At 38.8% G+C, this 18,936-nt stretch overlaps 1 protein-coding gene across 2 annotated transcripts in view; it reads right to left on the reverse strand.

The window, feature by feature from the left end:
• Window positions 1-18,936, reverse strand: part of CARNS1 (carnosine synthase 1) — a 1,286,143-nt gene that overhangs the window by 393,765 nt on the left and 873,442 nt on the right. The window lies entirely within an intron of this gene.

Below are 18,936 nucleotides of genomic sequence, written 5' to 3' on the forward strand. Positions count from 1 at the left end.
GAGAAAGCATTTTGAAGTTTGCAATTAAGACATGATGGTTTAAAAAATAATGTCTAGCAAGTCCTTTCTTTTTTTTGCACCAGAAAAATTCTTGAACAAAATTCCTTCCCTTTGCTGTAGGGGAATGGGTTATTCACCCCCCAAGACAGCATGTGATTCAGAACAGTGGGGAAAAGGCTAGTTTGAAAGTATATGATGTGACCCCTTGAAGATGAGAAAGAGATTCCCACTGCCAGTTGTGAATGATTTTTATAACCTAACTGTCTGAGGTTATCTGGTGCCACAGAGGAAAGTGAAGCCCTAAACTCTTGAATACATTTATGGGATTGCCGGGGTTGGGAAGGGGAAAATCCTGAGAGGCTATATGGTTAGCCAAACTGATCTTCATTCTGGGAAGGTCCTCCTTTCTTCTCTGAACCTCCCTGTCACTGTTTTTTGAAAATGTATTTGCAACATATTGGGAACACTTGTTCTGATTCCTGCAAAAGAAACTTAAACTGGAAGAAAAGTTTAGGTCATAAAATTTGAAGGAGGATTGAAAAAACGGGGTAAGCCCCTGAACTAACATTCTCCTTTTATCAAATCCCTTAAGGACCTCTGCAGAACGACCAAATAGCACTTCTTTATCTAGGGGAGTATTCAAATTTTCAGTTTTAACATCCTCTGGAAAATTCTGAAACTGTGACCAAGCAAATCTCAAGACAGAGCCAGTGGCAACAGCTCTGGAAACAGCATCAGCAGTGCCACAAGCACATTTCAAAGAATGTTTGATTACCTGAGACATAGCAAATACCACAAAAAGCACAGAAGCTGTTGCAGCTGTAGGACTCAGATCAGCAATTAATTTCCTTATATTACCATGAGAATCCTACAAAAACATAGAGATGTATGCCTGATAATTCACAATTCTGGAGCTATGTTAGAAGAATAAACATTTTTAACAAACATATCAAAAGCCTTTCCCATTTTGTCAGAAAAGATAAGGCTGGCTGCTGAAAGAAGCTTAGCAGAAGCTGACTTTGACAAGGAAATTACTGCAGGATCTGTTCTAGGGTTAGAAAAAAGAAAGGTATGGGACTATGGGACTTTTTACAGCTCCTCAAACTTCAGGAGCAGATGGTTGACCATCAGCAAATTTCAGGCTGCTGAAAGGCATTGTCTTGAGACTGGCAAAACAGGAGGAACAAGTTCAGGTTGTGAAAATCTAACTGTAATAAATCCTAATATTTTTGTTGAGATTCAGAAATGTCTTTTTATCTCCATTGAACAATTTCCCTCATTCTGACAACAGTATTAGAAAAAGACCATTCTTCAGGAGGGGAACCTGAGAAAAGGCTCTATTCAAAGTCAGAATCTCCTCCTTGTAGTCAGGAAATATGAGACAGGAAGTCCCAGTCAAAATCCTGTTCCTCAGAATAAGAATCCACATCTGACAGGTAAAAAATTATTTTCTTCTTCTTCTTAGGATGAAAATCATCACTCAAAGACTGAAATGCTCTCAGACAATCCTTTTTGCCAAACCCAGCTGGTTATCTTGTCCAGGAGAGGAGAAATATGTAACTTAAACTTTCTCTTCCTAGGAGACTCCTCTAGAAAAGGAGTAGCTCAACAGATTGTCTGTACCCTGGGGAAGAGGCTGCTCAGTGTGGTATAAAGAAAGAGCATCCCCTGGTAGATTCCCAGAAACCTGAAAGGGTGGTTCTTCCCACCCTAAGAAGGATGTGACTAACCCATAATTCATGCTGGCATCTCAAGGGCGTATATCCGAGAGACCAGAAGAAAAAGATGATAAGTCTGAGAAACATCCGATGATCACAGCTGAGACAAGAAGGAAGCTGGATTAAAAACCAAAAACAGGACACATTTTACTTCTTACAGCTCAGAGAAGGTTCACTAATCTTAGCAGGACCCTGATCTATGTCCTAGCTCCAAAATGAGTTTCACAGGTGGATAGTGGAGACAAGAAGAATCTGTGGTGCCTTCTGACTAAAATGTAGTTACTGAGGTAAAACCTTTTTAGTAACAATCACCAAATGCACTTCCCCTAGCCTCTTACAACAATGTAATGTATAAGCATGACTAAAAATGTCCAAAACTGTTAGTGAATTCCCTAAAAGAGTCAGGACTGTCTTACAGTTGAGACTATTTGATATGCAGAGAGAATAGTAGTGAAGAGTCAGTCACAGTTTCTGACAGAAAAATATAAACTTTTGTAGAAAAAAATTTACCAAAAACCACCCTGTCAACTAAAGTAGAAACCCATCAGAAAAAATAATGTCAGAAGGCAAATATTGTTATTTTTTCCAAAAATACAGAAATTCTCTCAGAGAAGTCCAACAATGAGACCTAAGCTCTGAGGTAAAATTTCTTGTAATAAGTCATCAAAAGTCAGAAATGCCCCAAAATAAATTATTCAAAAGAGTAAAACACTTTTCTAGTAAAATAATTGTGTGGAAAGTAATCCCCAATGAAGAACTTATCTGCCGAGCTTAGATGGAGAGCTAGCTGATCATGCAAGCTTTGGTGACAAGAAAGTTCTTAAGTTTTGGTGCCAAGCCACTGGTTTTACTCTGTATTCTCATGCATACCAGTGGCTATGGCACATGAAGCCCTAAAGCTTTGGAAGCTGTCTGGTTGGACTGATACTTGGCATGACATCCCATCTTTCTTAAGGCACCACAGCAGTGATCTAATGATGAACATCCACACCCCTTCAATAAAGAAATTATATTGTCCATGTAGTAATTCTCATTTTAATCAGGACCAAACAAATAAATCTTGCCTGTTATCTGATGACCAGTACCGTCTATAATGTATTTCCCTGATTATGCACTTGTACATCAGGTCCCCTCAGAAGCAAACTTACTGCATATCATTTCAAGACGTTTAGTGCCTGAGGGGGACTCCCCACTAGCTGCAAAAATCTACACTGTCTGTTTCACATCCTTTACAATCAAAGCCTCCTACTTCTGCTATTTATCCTCTTCTGAAAAAACAGGAAAACATCTTGGAGACCTTTTACTTTGCATATCATTTCCCTCCAAGCTGGAAATAGGAATATTGCTATCTTCCACTACCTAGACCAAGTCTTGGGACTTTACATTTACATTTATTAGGTCTACAAATGTTTTGCCCCATGTAGAAAAAATATTTTAAAATATGCTGGGAAAAAAAAACAGCCCCTAGAGGCTAATTTTTACTGCTTTCTCTACACACATCTATGAATATTAGTTCTCTTTGCCACTGTGACTATCCCCAGTTGTTCATATCACAGACCTCTACACTCAGCCTCCACTGGTGCAGTCACTGACAACAAAGCTGCTGTCATACATAGTCCCCACATTATATACCTATATAAACCCTATAGTTCTTCTCTCTGTTCCTAATTTTTACTGCATAGTTTCTATTAAATGTTTCCTGCTATGGTGGTTCTACTGGCTCCTAAATGAAATGTTGGCACTCGAAATGCCAGGTGCCGATAGACTGTAAAATGGACTGAAAATTCAGGATAAGAGAGAATTTCAAACATTGTTCTTCTCATTTAAATTTTGTTTTTGCAGGGGGGCAAGCACCCCTGTACCCTCCAAATGTATACAGTACATACTAATTTTGAGATCGACATACCTTGGAGAAAAGGGAATATGCCGGGAAATGGTCATCTCAGACTTGGTATATGCAAGTCTGTTTTTTCATACATTCAGTTTCCACGTACAGCGAGTCCCAACATTTCAAATGGTTAATGGTTTTATTCCCACTCAACAATCCTGACATATCAGGAGTGACCCCCACCCCCCTCGATAATGACATCCTTTTTCCTGAGTTATAGATCTGCCACCGGGACACTACATGAAGCACTGCATGTAGTAGCAAATTCAGTTTACTCCACTGTACATAGGATCATAGGAGATTACTAGGCTATTGACATGAAGATAATTTTAAGCCTAGACGTTTCATCCCAATGTAATACCATAGAAATGCTAGTCAATACCCAAGACTGCATTTAGTGATGACTACCCATGTCCAGGAGGGTTGTGGGCTCTATTCCTGGTAAGAATTTATGGTGCCTCATCCACTCGTCCAGCTTCCTCTTGAACAATGTTATAGAGGTGCTCTGTTTCACATGAATTGGTAGCCTGTTCCAAAGATGCGGCAGTACCTGAGAGGTACATCTGTCCCTCCAGCATGTCTTATTTAAGTTGCAGGCCATATTTAGGTCCCTGGAACTAGTAGCCTTAGTCCTGTTTGATTTACAGATAGCAGCAAGTTCATTAGGTTTTGGTCTTGGATTGCTCTGTAGGCCAGACATAAGTCTCCCCTAAGAGGTCTATACAATACAGAGTATAATGACAGGGACTTTAGTCGGTCTGTGTATGGCACATGCTGGAGCCCCTTGATCTTCCTTGTTAGAAACCTCTGAGGTCTCTCTAATTGCTGCAGGTGCTTAGTATGTACATGCCAAACGGGGCATTATACTCAATTAGGGGCCATATAAGTGCCAAGTAAGGGGGGGTTATAACTTCTTTTACTCACAAGATGATGCCTTTAGTAATCAAGTGTACTATGTAGAAAGCTTTCCTTACTACAGTACACACATGGTGGTCAAAGTTAAGGTCGCAGTCAACTTGTGATTCTAAGTCCCTTACAATTTCATGGGTACTTAGGATATTGTTGTTGATTTGAGGGGACATTGCTTGTGCCAAAGGGAATGACGATGCATTTCTTTGCATTCAGTTTGAGACCATGACTAATACACTAGTCATTGGTCTGTGTGAGACCCTCCTGGAGTATACTGGCATCATTTGGGGATTCAATGATTGCACCTAGATTGTAGTTGTCTGCAAACGTGGTCAGCCAAAACCACTTAGTTTTGACCCGAACTTCTGAGAAGTATATACCAAACAGTAACATGGTGGTTTACATTCTACAGTCTGCCCTGAACATCTTGCCCTGCCTTGTCCCATCTTCCACTTGACTGGCACAATTCATTCATGACGGGTAATGTAGTCTCTGCCAGATAGCTATACTATGTAGTGTGCTGTGCTGACTGGACATCTTCAAACAGTACAAGTTACAGATTTGAACTCAGCACATATCAAAATCCACAAAAAATGGATAATGTGGTTCATTAACATAGAATGTCTTAAAGTCATATGGTCTGTATTTGGTTTTCCAACCACAGTTGTGTGCAGCAATCTGGGCTTGTGGTTGTAACTCCAGTGGACTCTACCCACTTAGTTCATTATTGGAAGGGGTGTCTCACATTAGGGACTGGGGCAATGTGAATCTCATGCTGGAAGACTTCTGCTGTACTGCTCCAATATTTTGGAATCTAGAAATTAGTGTTATAGTTGCACACAATTTCTAGCTTGTAAATCATGCATGCTATAAACGGACATTATGTCCTTACCATAACCCTAGATTCTTCCATTCACATTCTTCTAATTTAATTGATGGGTCCTTGGGCCACTTGTCAGAGCCAAGCCAGCAAAACTAATGCTTCAGTCTTGCGCTTCTTTAATTTTTTCCCTACTATAATGAAGCTGTCCCACTAGTAACCTCAGACTGAGTTTGCTTGCCTATAACAAAAATGAAATAGGTCCTACTGGGGAAGACTGGGGAAGAGTTAAAATTGTCTTCTGGTATTCCAGAATGAAAGTTTGGAAGGGGTATGAGGGAGGGATATTGTATCAGACAGATATGGATGAAAGGATATAGCATTAAGTACATATCTACCATATCCTATTCATCCAGTCCATGTAGTCTGACTGATGAGTCAGAATCCCATGCCTCTAAGAACTTGTGTGATGTCATGGCAGGAAACCCTTGAGGATAGTTGCTCCAAATTAAGCCTTAGATCTTGAAATCATATCTCACTTTATAATGTCTGGTAAAAGTGTGCAATGCAGACCAAGCTACTGCAGCACAGATTTCATCACTAGACGAGTTTCTAAAGAAGTCTGTAGAAGTGATGACAGATCTAGTAGAATGAGCTTTTAGTCTGCATGGCAAGAGTCAACTGTGCATAGAATACACAAAAGAAATACAATCAGTGAGCCACCTGGAAAGGGTAACTTTTGACACTTTAGTACACAGTCTGTTTGCGGCAAAGGAGACAAAAAGTTGAGAATCCTTCCAGAATGAGTTAAATTTCCCTCCTTATCACTGTTGCAGTATTCCTAACATCTGGGAAATATCCTGCCGAGGGTAGCTGATTGTTCATCCAGCACAGCAAAGCCTTTACACCTTCCAGGCACCATATGATAGATGTATGTCATTTATCTAAAGTGTAAGGTACATATGTGAAATACAAGCACCTAATCCTCAGAACATCTTTGCTGTCAGTCCGAACACACCATTGATTTTGGTCTGCAAGATGTTCACAGAGTTGGTTCAGCTACAGAGCCTGCTAAAGATAAGTTCCCCATTGAGGTTTCTTCCCTCCTATTTCTTCCTTTTGTCTGCCTTTTGTATGTCATCCTGGAAAGGAAAATGTTATTGTGGGAGACAGGTTCCCCATAAAGATTGACAACAGAAATGCCTTTTTTTTGGTTGCTACGTATGACCATACCCAGTGTGGAATCTGTCAGACATCCGTTCCTAAAACTCTCCACAGTCATCTCTCCTCTTTTTGCATTTACCTGAAGAACCAGCATTTAAAAATCATGATTTGGGGTACCATGGCCACTGTATCCACCCACTCCTACATTCAGCCACCATTGAAGAAAAAGCCAAAAAGGTGTATACTGAATCTGTTGCTTTCCAGCCTCCTATGGACATCTCCATGAAGAACCCAAGGACTGCCTGCCAAGGTGCCTCTGTCAGCTCCCTTTGTCATGACACAGCTGGAGGCTGACATGGAGCTGCCTACCTACACATCCACCAAGCCTGTGCCTACATCTGCTGCAGATGTGGAAGGGGAACCATGGGTAATTATCTTCAGACGGGCCTAGGGTGATTCCTCAAATACTTGTTAGTGAAGAAGTGCCTGGTACTCTCATTGAATCTAGGCAGGGGTCTGACCCTCCTAGACTGATTAAAGCTAATGTTCCTTTAAAGAAAAAACAGAAGGCCAAGCATATGGCCCCCTGTGGATAAGGATCCTCGGCAAAAATGGCAGGACTTCACTTGGGGGCTCTTCATTACCCTTATGGCTCTGAAGCCACCTCAAGGTTATGTTCTCACTTCTGTTCCCTGTTCCTCTATTCCTTCAAAGTGTCCTAGGGAATCAGATTCCTCTGAGGATGAGGTGGATTTAGACTCTGGATTAGAGTCTTTGGCCTACTCCTCTCAAATCCAGTTTCATCTTCCATGGGATCTGAAGAAGAATATTCACTTTCTCCTGACTCCCCTATGAAATAATTATCCTTTGAGGATACTGTGTTCTTTTATGATGGAACATTTTAAGTGGAATTGTTCCCAAGTATCTGACATTCAGGCATGGTATTATGAACTATTGGACATATATTCTCCTAGGTCGTCTGCAGTACCTCCAGTCTTGGATGCCCTTTTGGATACTTTCTCTTTGCTTTTCAAGCCCCTGATTCCCAAACTTTCTTCCCTAAAAAAACTGACAGGTTCTATAAATTCTCTGAAGCTCAGAAGTTTTTATATAAAAATGCTTCCTCCGACCTTGCTGTTATTCCTATAGCCAACAATAAGCAATCTAAGCTACTGTCCTCCTCTAAGCTATTACCTTCAGGTAAGGGCAATCGTAAATCACAAACACATAAAAACTGTGACTAATAACCAACCAAGAAATCCAGTTCACAGTTCATACATCAGGTTGTGCTCCATGTGCAATACTCTAATCACAGACTTGGTGAACCAACAGACTTGTCTCTCCACTCAATAACACGGCCTCTCCACTCAATAATACTCATGTCAGGAAAATGCTGCATAAAGCTAACCAGCAACAGTGATCTGTCCCCAAATTACAATCTCTCCACAAATTACCCCTTGCATAAAGAAAAACTGTATAAGCTTATTTATTAACTAAGATTTACACCATAAAACAATTTCAAAACTTAGTGCTTTCATCGCAAAAACACAGGGACTCTAGAGTTATGTAAGCCATTCAAATGCTTGAATTTAAAAAGGTCTCAGTCAATCATTGTCCACCAATTAATTATACAGTCCATTACTAAAAACCAAAATAAAAATGCATAGATTCTTTCTCTATACATAATATATACATATTATGTATTTTATATCAGCCAGTAAAACATGCACACAAAAATAATAAGTATAAAAACTGTTTAAAATACACATAGAAACCATTAAGAATGTTACCAAGCAAATTTCCTAAAACAAGTACGAAAGCCAAACATATCTAAACCACACCATCAATAAAATGCTATATAAAATTATTAAAAAATATAACCAAGACATCTTATGTCAAATCCCTATTACAGCATATTGGCCCTAAACTTTAAATAACTACTAATAGTGGATACATCACGTAAACCTGGAGAATTATATGCATCTAATCTCAGCTGCCACTGTAATTCTTTTAACTCAGGCAAATTATCCAAATCATCTCCTCTTTGGGAGTGAATAACTCTATCCCCCAACAAAAAATAAAAGCTTCTTAAATTTTTTACATCTTCCACATGTTTTTATAAAACATTAGTGGAATGAACTTTTTAATGTTGTACATGTGTTCCCTGATATGTTCCCTCAATCTACGGGTTGTTTAACCCACACAGAATGCTGAACAAGATAAATATACAGCAATGTATACCACATAAGTGATATCACAATTACATCTGCCAGGGCATGTCAAACTTTGATCATAACTATCAACCAGTAAATATGGTCCTTCATAGATATATCTGCACTATTTACATTTACCATACTTTCCTATGTGGTGAGAACGGCCATTAATCACTTCATTTGATTGTCTCAGTATCAAATTCTTAATGGAGTTACCTCTACTATAAACCACTATAGGCTGTCCCCCCAATCTAGATTTTAAATCAGTTGGGAAAACTATACTCTGTGAGTCCTTAAACACTTAAGATATTTGTAAATAGTAGTATTGAATGGTAAGACCAAGAATAGGGAGTTTTCATTCTTTTTATGACTATTAACCTCATTTTTATCTTAAGCAAGGGAGCAAACCCCATAGCTCTCTTAATAGCTTCCTGTTTGACAGAATAAAGCAAATCAATAGGGTAACCTCTATCCTTAAACATATACTACACATTGTGTATCTCCCTTTCAAAGTAATTATTTTCTGTAATTAGACAACCAAACCATTTGGCCCTTGACAATGCCTTTGTTTTGGTGATGGGGGTGACAACTCTAATAATGTAAATCGGAATTTGAGAAAGTATTCTTCCTGACTAGAGTAGAAGTTAAACATTTTGACTGTTTGTCTTTCCTTGTAGATTCTTCTAAATAATTAATACTGTTCAAATCATTTTGACAAAAAAACTTAAAAAAACAAATTGTAGTTTCTAAATAGGAAATAAAATCTAATAACTGATTTTCAGTACCATTCCATAAAACTGAAATAACATCTAAAAATTGAAATATGTGTAAATCATCAGTTGGGATACAGAATTAAACACATACTGAGATTCCCATTCAGCTAATACTCTGTTGGCAAAAACACGGCCACAAGCCACTCCCATCACTACACCAGCAATATGATGAAAAAACTTGCCTTAAAAAAATAATTTTAGCAAGTCCGTAACTTGCTGTACAGCCACAATAACAATTACCATTTAATATTTCTTTGCCCTTCCTCTGCCCCTCTACTGTTGATTGGAATGACTGTTCCTTCTGGGATTCAAACCTAGATCCTGAGAATGACTATCTCTTGATTTACTAACTCTCAGATCATCTCAGGTGATTGTTCTCTAAAAAAGTATTGATTCAACCCCAGTTGTAAACTGGAAGTTCAGAATTAACTGGATTGTTATTATCTAAAACAGGCTTGCCAATTTTGACTTCACTCTGTTTAGAACCAGAAGGTGGCTTGGGATATGTAATGGACCGCCGATTTTAATGTGTTTAATTTGGCTTATACTGAACATCCTGCTTGTAGTTTGACCTTGTTCTGAAAAGATTTTCAATTTGTTCCTGACTTTCAAGTCAACAATTGCTAAAATTCTTCTACAGTTAAAACTTTATACTAGGAATTTGAGTTGGAGACTGTTTTTCTTCTGATAATGAAGTCAGTATTAAGGAATTGTGTGTGAAAAGGTGAAGTCTGTTTTTACCTCCTTTTAACCCTGTAGTGGCCTCCTTTGAGAGATTGTGTGAAAGTAAATTTAGATTACTTCATAAAAATAGTGGTAAGTTTATCGACAACTTTCTCCCTGATGACAGGCAGTTTTTAAAGTGAATAAGGGAGATAAGAGTTTGAGTGGTGAAACATGACAAGGGAGATGGAATAGTTCTTATGGACAGTTAGGACTATTCTTTTAAAATGCCAGATATTCCATCTGATGAGCACACATATAGGAGAGTCTCTAAGAATAAAATTAATACTGTTTATAGTAAAACTGATGTTGGTTTGAACGAGCTGCTTTTTCAAGGTTTTATTACTAAAACAGGGTTGGATTTTTTGAGACTTGAAATAGGCTGGTTCCTTCATTTATGTCATTCCGAAAATTCATAAACATCAAATTGACCCTCCCCTCCAGTTAGACCGACTGTTGCTGCTGGGGGAATCTAAGACTGAACTCATCGCTAAATTTATAGACAGCAAATATAAACAACTATTTATGAAGTCACCTTATATTCTTTGTGACGCTTGGCATTTGCTGTAAAATTTGAGAGTAATTATGTTTGATGAGTCAATTTTATTTGTGACTATAGATGTGATTAACTTGTATGCAGGGATTCCCCACACAGAGGGATGTATTATGTTTAATGAATTTTTGGTGAAGCAAGAATGTTTATCTACTAATGACTTCTTGGTGATAGACTAATTATATCTTTTTTGAAGGCCAGTTTTTTCATCATATTGCTGGCATAACGATGGGAGTGGCTTGTACACCTATTTTTGACGCCAGGGGTATTAGCTGAATGGGAATCTCAATATGCCTTTAATTCTATATTCCAAACGATGATCTATACATATTTTCGATTTATAAATTATATTTAAATTTTATGGAATGGTACTGAAAATCGGTTATTAGATTTTATTTCCTATTCAGAAACTACAACAAGTTTTTTAAGGTTTACTTATCAACATGGTATGAAAAGTATTAATTATTTGAACATATCTGTAGAGAAAGATAAATAATCAAATGTTTTACTTCTATTGTTCAGGAAGAATACTTTCTTGAATTCCTATTTACATTATGAGAGTTGTAACCCCCATCATGAAAAGACAGGCATTGTCAAAGGCCAAATGATTCAGTTGTCTGCACTAATTATGGAAGATAATAACTTTAAGAGGGAGTTACACAATGTGTGGTATATGTTTAAGGATAGAGGTTACCCTTCTGATTTGCTTTATTACATCAAAGAGATAGCTATTAAGAAGACAGCTATGAGGTTTGCTCCCTTGGTTAAGACTAATAGAAAGAGTAGATAAAAATGAGGTTAATAGCCATAAAAATAATGAGAACTCCCTATCCTTGGTCTTATGGTTTAACACTACTATTTACAAACATGTTAAAGTGTTTAAGGACTTACAGAGTATAGTTTTCCCAATCAATTTAAAATCTAGACTGGTGGACAGCCTATAATGGTATTTAGTAGGGGAAACTCCATTAAGAATTTGGTACTGAGACAATTGAGTGAAGTGGTTAAGGGCTGGTCCCACCACATGGGGAAGTGTGGTAAATATAAATGGTGGAGATATATCCACGAAGGGCCATATTTACTAATTGAAGGACACAATTGAAGTTTGGCATGGCCTGGCAGACGTAATTATAATACTACTTATGTAGTATAATTTAATTATAATACTACTTATGTAGTATAATTTAATTATAATACTACTTATGTAGTATAATTTAATTATAATACTACTTATGTAGTATAATTTAATTATAATACTACTTATGTAGTATAATTTAATTATAATACTACTTATGTAGTATAATTTAATTATAATACTACTTATGTAGTATAATTTGTATGATTATCTTGTTCCGCATTCTGTGTGGGTAAAATGACTCATAGATTGAGGGACCTTATCAGGGAGCACATGTACCACATTAAAAGTATTTTTCCACTAATGCTTTGTGGAAATGTGGGAAGTTGTAAAACTTTTAAAAAGTTTTTATTTTTTGTTATGGATATGGTTATTCACACCCTAAGAGGAGGTGATTTGGATAATTTGCTTGAGTTAAAGAATTAGTGGCAGCTGAGTTTAGATGCATGTAATTCACCAGGTTTAAATGATATATTCATGATTAGTAGCCAAGTTTAGGGCCAAAATATAATAGGGAGTGTGACATAAGATGTCTTGATTTATATATATATATATATATATATATATATATATATATATATATATATATATATATATATATATATATATATATATATATAATAATTTTATATAACGTTATTGATGATATATGTTTGGCTTTCATACTTGTTTTAGGAAATTTGCTTGGTAAGTATTCTTAATGGTTTACATATGTATTTCAAACTGTTTTATATTTATTATTTTTTGTGTGCATGTTTTACTGGCTGATATTTATAAAATATATAACATGTATATACTATGTATGGACAAAGAATCTATGCATTTTGATTTTGGTTTTTAATAATGGAATGTAAATTTAATTGGTGGCTGATGATTGGTTGAGACCCCTTTAAATTCCGGCATTTAGGTTCTTAGGTTCATAAGTGTGTACTAGGCTAATGGCCCTGGAGCCTTTACAAGCCTAGCTCTTAGAAGTGCCCTGGCATTGTGCCGCCCGACATTAGTTCCCAGTGCCTGTATCAAGTAGAGCCACTGCAGTGATCCCCGGGGAGAACTTTCTATTTCCATCCACTCATTAAGATTTCTCTTGAAGAGGGTCAGTGAGGTGCTCTGCTTGGCATGTAAGGGAAGTCTATTCCAGAGCATGGGCAGTCTCTGTGTTATGAACCTGTCCCTCCAGTATGTTCTGTTGATTGTGGTAATGAGGCTGAGGTCTCTGGAGTGTGTGGTGCAGAGGGATTTGAATTTCTTTAAATGTAGTATTTCTAACAGAGCCGGGTCAGACATGGCTTTGTAAGTCAAGCAGAGATCGCCTCTTAGCAGACAATATGAGACAGAGTATAACTGGAGTTTTTTTGAGTCTGTCCATGTAGGACATGTGTTTAAGGCCTAGGATCCTCTTCATGAGGTACTTTTGTGGCCTTTCCAGCTGTGTCCAGTGAGGTACATGCCAAATGGGGCATTATATTCAATGATTGGCCTAATGAGAGAAGAGTAGAGAGATGATGACCTCTTTCTTCCTGGATGCAAAAACCTTGGTAATGAGATGTGCCACATAGAAGGACTTCCTGACAACAGTGGCGATGTAGTGGTCGAAGGAGAGGTTGTTGTCAACCTGTGTCCCCAGATCTCTTATAACGCCTTCAGTGTTCAGTGAGCTCCCATCGATGTGGTAATTAGTGGGAACTGAGTTTTTCCTAAAGGGGATGATGACGCATTTTTTGGCATTAAGCTTAAGACCATGGTTTCAACATCAGTCATTGGTCTCAGTTAGGCCTTTCTGCAGGATGTTTACATCATTTGGGGAGTTAATAATGGCTTCCAGCTTGCATTCGTCAGCGAACTTGGTCAGCCAGAGTCCCTCCATGTTGGCCTGGACTTCTGAGAAGTAGATGCCAAACAGGAGTGGACCCAGGATTGATCCCTGTGGGACTCCATTCGTGACTGGTCAGCAGTCTGACTTGGAGTCCGCTACTTTAACACTGTGGGATCTGTGAGCCAATTTGCTACCCACCTAGTGATATAGGGGTTGATGCCTAGTTTGGTGAGTTTATCCATAATTCCTGAGTGGGAAATGGTATCAAAGGCTTTGGCCAGATCGAGGTAGGCTGTATGAACTGCCTTGCCCTCATCCACAGCTCTGGTGACTGACTCAAAGAAGTCAACCAGGTTGAGCAGACATGATCTACCTTTCACAAAATCAAATTGCGTGGGATATAGAGTTTGGAGATTCCCTATATCCTTGTTAATTAGGTTCATGATGATGTGCTCCATAGCCTTACATATCAGACTCATCAGGCTAATGGGGCAATAATTCCCAGGGTTTGTTGTCGCTCCCCCTTTATGGAGAGAGATGACTGTAACAGTGCGCCATTTGGTAGAGATAAAGCCTCAGGTGAGGCTGTGATTGAACAGGGCACACAGATGTAGTTCCAGTTCACTTTGTAGTTCATGTAGAACACATCTAGGGATATTGTTGGGTCCCATGAAAGCTGTATTCTTGGCCTTGGACAATGCACCGTTAACCTGTGCTGCAGTAATGGTGGGTGCCTGGCATTCCTCAAGTATTGTGATTGGTCCTTTGGGGGGGTAAAGTTGACACTGAATCTATAGGCCAGTATGTTGGCAATATCTGTTGGCTCAGTATAGGAGGTACCATTGTGCACTAACTCAGAGCAAACCTGGGTATTGCTGTAGAGATTCTTGATAAAACTATAGAAGGCTCTGTCTGCTGTAATTCTGCCTTCATAGCTGGCTTTAGAGGTTTTGATGAGGGATCTCAACTTTTTGTTGAGGCTAATAAGGGAGTTTTTCCAGTCTTGGGACTTCACCTTTTTCTGCAACAGATTCTTCCTTCTGTTGTAGAGTTTATTAATGGCAGGAGACCATCACATTGGCTTCCGTTTTTTGGAGGAGAACATCTTGGCTCTGTTGGGTATGGCTAGTTCCATGCATTAATGTACGTGTTCGTACAGTGCATTGATGTATGATTCAGCAGTCATGAAATCTATTTTCCACTAACATGGCTGCCATGAAGTTAGCCACCTCTGTTTTTAGGAGCCAAATTCAGCTTTGGAGAAGTTTTTCATGGTGGTTACCTTTGTGGGGGGGGGGGGTGAGATGTGGATTTCCGTGGTGATTAGTTTGTGGTCGGATTTAACCAGGGAGGAATTGACTATTGGTGTAGAGCAATGGTTGCCCGTGTTAGTAATAACCAGGTCAAGGATGCTGCTTCCTATAGTAAGGGTAAGAATAAGCTGGTCCAGGGCATTGGAATTGATGAATTCCAGGAAGCATTGGGCCAGTGTATTGGTGCATGAGTAGTTTTCCCAGTTGATGGAGGAGTAGTTGACGTCACCTAGTATGAGAGTGTTGGGTTGGACCCTAATAGTTTCCAGGATGCTTAGGAATGTGGGGTAAGAGTCATGGGACATGGTTGGGGACCTATAGCAGGCTAGGATCTGAATCACTGTCATACCCAATGTTAGTTGTACCTGAAGTATCTCAGATGCGTTATGCTGGGCTACTAGTCTGGAGGTGTGCATATCCTTTATGAATATGGAGACACCACCACCTTTGGAGCTTCAGTTCGTTTGAATGGCTTATACAACTCTGATGAAGTCACTGTGCTTTTGGGATGAAAACACTAACCTGTGAGATTATTTCATGGTGTAAATCTTGGTTGATAAATAAATTTGTACAGTTTTTCTTTATATAAGTGATAACTTGTGGAGAAATAGTAATTTGGGAAGATTTTGCTGGTTAGTTTTCTACAGCATTTTCCTGATGCAATAGTTATTGAGTGGAGAGACTGCATTACTGAGTGGGGAGACCAGTCTATTGCTTCACCAAGTTTGTGATTAGAGTACTGCACACAGAGTATGACCTGACTTATGAACCATGGGCTGGATTTTTGGGTAAGTTAAAAGCAGTCATGCCATGGACAGGTATGGGGAAAAAGTATACACACTTCTGCTGCCTTAGCTTTCTGAGCCATTAGCTACCAAACCCATATGACCAGGTATGCTCTGGCTCTTCTGTCTAAGCTAAGGGGCATTCTGACTGCTATGTCTGATTCTAAGGCAAAGTCTTCTGCTGATTCCCTTTTGAGCATGGCTTCTCAGGTGGCTCGCCTTTCTACTAAATGCAGCTATGATGCTGATGATGCTTCTTCTAGGGCAGATGCATCAGGAGCTGTGATAAGGAGGCTTTTTTGGTTACATCTAAGGTCTCTTCCTGAAGACATTAAGGCTAAATTGCTTGATTCTCCTTTAGCCAGCAAAAATGTATTTTTATTGATTGCATTTGTTTACCGGAAAAGTCCACTGGGCCTGAAATGAGCCCATTTTCAGTGGAGGCCTGGGGAGAAAAGTTCCACATTTAATTATATACGAAGAATTATTACACAAGAATACAGAGTATATAAGACCGTAGAAGCACATTAAATAAAATAACAATGACATAAAATAATATTGATAATGACATTGTATCTATCAAAAAATCTTTTTGACAATGCAGCTATTGACCTTTTTAAGACTCTACATGATAAGGGTAAAGTTATTCAGAATCTGAAACAAGTGTTTTTATCTCCTGTTCCTCAGTTTTAGAGAAATTATCCCGCTAAGCCTGCTTTTGTCTACAGACAATCTAGACAGCCTTCTAGTGGCAAGTCAGCCTCCAAGAGAGTTTTTCTTGACAAGTCTCAGGCTTCCAAGGGTCAAACACCTTCCTTTCCTGACAAATCTGCTTCTATTTGACATTCAGCCTCTTCTACTTCTTGGCCAGATTCCGCTGTCCCTCAGGTTGACTCGCTATTTCCTGGTTTGGCAACAGATAACCATAGACTCTTGGGTTCTTTCCATTTTCCAAAATGCTTACTTTATGGTTTGGAAGTCCCTTTCTCCATTCACAGGCCTTCCCCAGCCTCCTCCTTGCCAGTTGGCTCATTTTTCTTTGGTTCTTCAGGATATTTTTGCACAGGGAGCCATCCAAACTGTTCCCACTTCTCAGTAGGGCACAGGTTTCTTGATCAGGATGTTTCCAGTTCCAGGAAGGAGGGAATTTAGGGGCCCATTTTGGTTCTTTCTTTTTTCAACACCTTTCTAAAGGTCCCTTTCTTCAGTATGTTTTTTCTCCAGATTATTTTTCCTCTGTTGGTCTCTCAAACCTTTCTGATATCCCTAGATGTTAAGGACACTTACATCCACATTCCTATTCACCCTCTTTTCAGGAAGCTTTTAAATTTCTCTGTTTCTTCCTCACATTATCAGTTCTCTACTTTGCTTTTTGGTCCTTCTTCAGCCCCAAAGGTCTTTACCAAATGTCAGTCCCCAGTGGTATCCTTTTGCAGACTTTAGGGGATTCAGATAATCCATTACTTGGACAATCTATTGATTCAGGCCACTTCTCAGCAGCTTCTGTTTCAATATCTTCACTTCACTATCAATCTTTTTCACAGTGTGTGGTTCACCCTAAATCTCAAAAAGTCTTTCTGAGATGCAGGAATCTGACCCAGCCAATAAAGGCTTGCCTCCCACCTTCCATGATCCACTTTTGTTCTGGCATATTCATCTAGTAAAGCTCATTTGTCAGCCATTTCTACTTGTCTGCATTAGAATCTACTCCTTGCTTCCTGTTTTGAAGTCAAACAATTTTTGAAAGGTATCCTTCATATCAGGCCCCCAAGAAAGTCTATTCCTCCTTCTTCAGACCTTAATTTTGTTCCTGAGAAATGAACTCAGTGTCTCTTTGAGCCTGCATTTTCCTCATTCATGCTGCACTGTACTTGTAAGAAGTACTGTTGGTGGCTTTAACCTTTGCTAAGAGAGTCTTAGCATTTCAGGCATTCATGGCAGTTCCTCCTTTTTTTGTGTTTTTCACAGGGACGGGGTCTATTTTTGGAGCAATCCTTCTTTTATGCCCAAGGTAGTTATTTATTTGTCCTTAAATCAAACAATTCACCTACCCTCGTTTTCCCCTCTCCACAGCCAGTGAGCAGATTCTTCACATCTTGGATCTACACAGACAGCTGAGGTATTACCCGGACAAGACAAAATATATCAGGAAAGCTGAATACATTTTTGTTTCTTTTCATCACAGGACATTAGTTTTGGTGGTTTCTAAGTAAACCATCTCCTCCCAGATCTCTAAGACCCTTTTTTTCCCTATTCCTTTCATGGCAAGTAGATTTATTCTTCTGTCCAAGCTCATTCGAACAGAGCAGAAGTTTCTTCTGGTGTTTTTTTTTCAAGGATCTAAATATTAGATCCATTTTGGAAGCTGTTACTTGGTCTTCTGTCCACACCTTTACTAAACATTACAAATTGGATGTCATTTCTAGGGCCAGGGTAGTTTTTTTCCAGGGCCATCAGTCATTGTTTTTTGGAAGGCTCGTCTGTGGCTTCCTACTCCCATCTTCTCCACTAGCTTTTGTACTCTTCCAGATGTTAAGAATACTGCAATAGTGTAAAGAATGACATAGTACAGTTGTGTAAGATCTTACCATAAAAAAGTATGTACTCACCGCTACGTTCCATATGTGTTGTCCATTTTCTTTCCTCCACAACAATTTGGTTTGGATCTGATCTTCGGATCAGACTCAGCTGCTTCTTCCAAATCACAAAACACTCGAACTCTCAAGCTCTTCCCTTAACCCATAATGCCTTAGCCACCTAACATACCTCAGATCTAGTTTGATACCCATGAATATATATATATATATATATATATATATATATATATATATATATATATATATATATATATATATATATACACGAGAGAGAGAGCGCACAGTGGAAATTAAGTAAGGAACGGAAATTGAAGCCCAAACAAGGAGCAGAGGTTCCCCCACAAAACTCTTTGATCTATCCATGACTTCCACAAAGAGGGTAAGTGGGTGGGAAGATGAGGAAGAATGAAAGTGGGACAACACAGATGGAACATTATGGTGCGTACGTAAATTTTTTATCTGATGATGTCATTTTCATTCATTCCTCAACAGTTTGGACAGAGTTCCTAGCTGCCTAAATCCTTGGAGA

This window comes from Protopterus annectens, chromosome 9.part0, assembly GCF_019279795.1.
Source record: "Protopterus annectens isolate FY-2018-M chromosome 9.part0, PAN1.0, whole genome shotgun sequence".
NCBI classification, from domain to species: Eukaryota; Metazoa; Chordata; order Ceratodontiformes; family Protopteridae; genus Protopterus; species Protopterus annectens.